We start from the raw sequence: 4,041 nt of genomic DNA on the forward strand, positions 1-4,041 counted from the left end.
TTCTTACAGATTGTATATTGCTAGACATCATCTTCTGAATCTATCATTTAAGGGTTGGATTAGTTTAGCTTTATTCCTTTGCTTCTTTCTATTTTACTCTTTCGTTGATGCTATTTTTATTTTTTTTTATATAGTTTTTTACATTTATAATATTCTCTTAAGAATATTACAAATTAGTTTCGCAGGCTACAAGGAAACACAAGGCTGTACATAACAGCCTTACAGGAACCAGGCAGGGAGCTGTGGAGGGCCAACATGAGTCTAGAGCCTTGGTGGTCGCATCCCTGGAGGAGGTGGCCACATCCCTGGTGGGGGCATGCCCATTAAAGTCCCTTATCCAGGCGGAATTCCCACTGGGGGACCCATGGGAGATCTTATACCAGGAGGTGGACCCATCATGCCTGGAGGGGATGCTCCCTGCCCATAGGTGGTGGAGGACCTGCACGACCAGGTGGGGACTGGGTCGGGGCCCCGGCTATGCTGGCTGGGGCAGCAGCTGCAACAGTGCCTCTCTGTTGTGGGGTCATCACCTGTTGGGAAAGCCCACCAACTCCTCGGACTGGTCCAGCAAGTCCTCCAGGAGCCTGAGGCATTGGAACACCCGCGGGACTGCCTCCGCCAGCGCCCTACTGGTCCCTGGGCATCCAGTAGCTCCAGCAAGTGGTACCCAGGCAATGCCAGTATCTTTGGGAGGAAGCCCCTTAACAGTCATAGAGATCAGGTTCTCTCTTCGCAGCAGCACCAGACCAACGACTCGCTTCTCTTTCCTTTCGGCTTGTTTTGAATCCTTTGTCTTAACATTCCTGAATTCATCACAGTCTCAGAGGATCAAGATCCGGCCATCTTGCAGGATGCACCTCATCCTGTAGTCGGTGTGCTGCAGCATCGCGCAGTGCTTGCCGACAGTTATGGTGGCAGTTCTAATGGCTCAGTTGATCTCTGGATTCGCCTACGCAGAGGCCTAGACGCGACCTAAGAGTCCCATTCCTGCCGCCTGTTTTAACTCGTTTTCATCTCAAGCAAAAGATGTAATAAAAGATGTAAGTTGGACGCTATGGATCAATGTGCCCAACTGCAAGGTCAGCTTGAATCCCAAGGTTCAAACCGACCTTGTAGTCCTGCATTAACCCACCAGGATTTTACGTGTGTGTGTGTGTGTGTGTGTGTGTGTGTGTGTTGTTAAATGTCGTCAAGGGGTTCCAACTCAGTGACCCTGCATAGCTTTTCCAAGGAGTGGCTGGTGGGCTTGAACTGACGACCTTGAGATTAGCAGAAGTGCACTGGGATCATGCAAATTAACTGTGACCAGGAAAGTGGACTCTCCCTACTTCCCCTCAACACTTTTCAATGACCAGGGGTGAAGGTCCCCCAGCCCCACCAACTCAGTAGCCAGTAACTACCCCCAAGATCCCTCACCTGTCCTGCCTGGCTTACTGAAAAAACCTACCCTCGTGACTTCCCGGCATCCCCACACCACAGCGCCCTCAGCAGACAGTGTACCATGGCTACAAGATACGGGATCCACATTGCACACCCAGCACCCACATGTTTGACAGGGCACACAAGGCCTCTAGGAGGCACACATCTGCCAATCGTACGCAAAACACCCACAGGCCCTGAGTTTCGGGCACTCATATGTGGACCCTATGCCTAAACCTGCCACATCCGCGGATGAGGGGCGATTCCACGGATCATGTACCATGTGCATGCATCACCGTTTCCCTGGTTACCAAGAATGTGTGCTGATGCACATCTCACAACAGTCGCTTGCTACCAGTGTGCATGGCTGCGAGCATCCCAGCAGACAGAGTGCTGTGTGCATCTTTGAGGTGTGTGAGACGGCTTCCACACTGTACTTTCATTTTTTTCTTGTTATTTCTTTCCACGTCATCTTCCTTTACTTGATTCCCCCATGTTTTTGTTTGTTTATTTATTTATTTATTTTTGCGTCTTTATTTCTAGTCATTTTTTTTCTCATCCTTTTTTTCTTTCTCATTTTTTTTTTTCTGCTCTATCTGGTGGAAGGTGGACTTTGCCCACTAGGAGCTACACTCACTACACCTACCACCTACCACACCACGCAACAGATGAGTACTACCACCTGAAGCTGCACCACTGGACCAATAACAGACAGAGATGGTCAGCTGCTCTACACAACCAAGTAGTTACACTTCTCTACTTACCTGGAGACAGGTGTGGAGCACTTCGAATACCGCCAAACTAACCTCAGAATAGTATATCAACCCCCACACCCCAACATGTGTATATCAAGACAAAGGAAAAAAACAGCAACAAGAAATCAAACCAACACATAAATAAACTACCGGAATATCTTGGAGACTACAAACAACTTTCAGATCCAACAAAGAAATGAGACAAGATGGTTCAAGAAGGTTACAAAAATAAAGAATTAGGAAACCTGTATGAGAAAGAAATGGTAATGGAACTATTTGATAGTTAACTCAAATGACATTTATACAGGAGCCTCCAACAGATCCAGGAAAATACAAAGAAAACACAGACAGTAGCCTAGAAGAATTAAGAAAAACACCACAAGAGTACAAAGTCAAAATAAATACACTATTAGAAACCATACGGAAAAAACAATTAGCAATCTAGAATATTAACAATAAAATTTTGGGTATAGACAACACAGTGGAAGGAAAGAGGTGTATATTTAAAAATAACACTGGATCTGTGACTTCCAGGACACATTCTTTGACCCCAATTTGTATGGAGAAACATCAGGGGAAAAAAATGAAGAAAAACAAAGAAAGCCAAAGAATTACTAGGAATGCTCTCTAGAGGTAAAATTTATATATGGTCAGAATTTAAGAACAGCAAGAGGCAAAAATAAAACAACAAACAAAGAAAAAAAAATATCAAATGTTTGCTAGCAAAAAGAAGAAACAAAAATCCTTAATACATGAAAGATGAAAAGGTATTCACCCAAGAAGCTAAACAAACCCCATAAAAAATAGGCCTCAATAGAAAGTCACCATGAAATATCATCATCAGACTTTCTACAATCAAACACCATGGTATCCCAATGGAGGAATCTTGACAGATTTTTTTCTAAAGTCACAGAAGGGCCAGAAGAGTTTATTAGAAAGAAGTTTCAAGAGCATGGGAAATTGCCAGAAAAGTGGTTTTAAATATTTTTTCCATATCCTGACAATGCACTTGCTCATTATTTCAGGATTGAAAGGGCTGTCCTGTGGGAATTGCACTGGTAATCCTTATGCCATCTATCCTACAGCCCTGACATTGCACCTGAAGACTTCTTTTTGTTTGAAAAATACAACCAATATTTAAAAGGACCACAGTTAGAGTCCCACAAGAATGTCAAAAAGTGTCATTTTGGTGTAATATAAATTGAAGAGTACAGAATTTAGGGGTGGGGGATGTTAGAGAGATAGAAACACCACCTTCATATGTGTATAAGCCTAGATGGAGGATATGTTGAGAAATAATAGATCCACATATTCTGTTTAATAAATGCTTCTATGATTTTGTAGCAGTAATTCTGATGTCCTTCTCTGGGGACTGGTCTCTTGATAACCTGTCCCAAGCATGATAAAACCCAGTCTCACCTCCCAGTCCTCTATGGGGCATTCTGGCTGTACTTCTTTCAACTCAGATCTGTTTATTCTTCTGGCCGTCATGGTTTAATGTTCTTCTCTAACACCATAACTCAAATGCATCAATTCTCCTGTCTTCCTTTTTCATTCTCCAACTTTCACATGAATTTGAAACTATCAAAAATACGATAGCTTGCTTTGGGTCAGGTGCATCTTAGTCTTCAAACTAATCTTTGTTCCTAAGCACTATAAAGAAGTCTTGTGCAATAGATTTGCTGAATGCTGTGTCTCTTTTAATTTATTGACGACTGCTTCCATGAGTACTGGTTAAGGATCCAAGCAAGTGTAAGTCTTTGACAACTTTAATCTTTTCTGTTGATCATAATGTTATTTAATGGTCCCATTGGGAGAACATTTTGTTTACTTTACATTGGGGTTCAATTCATACAGAAGATTACAA

General features: G+C 43.0%; 1 pseudogene; it reads right to left on the reverse strand.

Moving 5' to 3' along the window:
* Positions 1 to 261: 261 nt before the first annotated feature.
* Positions 262 to 904, reverse strand: LOC102837064 (annotated as a pseudogene).
* Positions 905 to 4,041: the final 3,137 nt, after the last annotated feature.

This window comes from Chrysochloris asiatica, unplaced genomic scaffold, assembly GCF_000296735.1.
Source record: "Chrysochloris asiatica unplaced genomic scaffold, ChrAsi1.0 scaffold00044, whole genome shotgun sequence".
Taxonomy (NCBI): Eukaryota; Metazoa; Chordata; class Mammalia; order Afrosoricida; family Chrysochloridae; genus Chrysochloris; species Chrysochloris asiatica.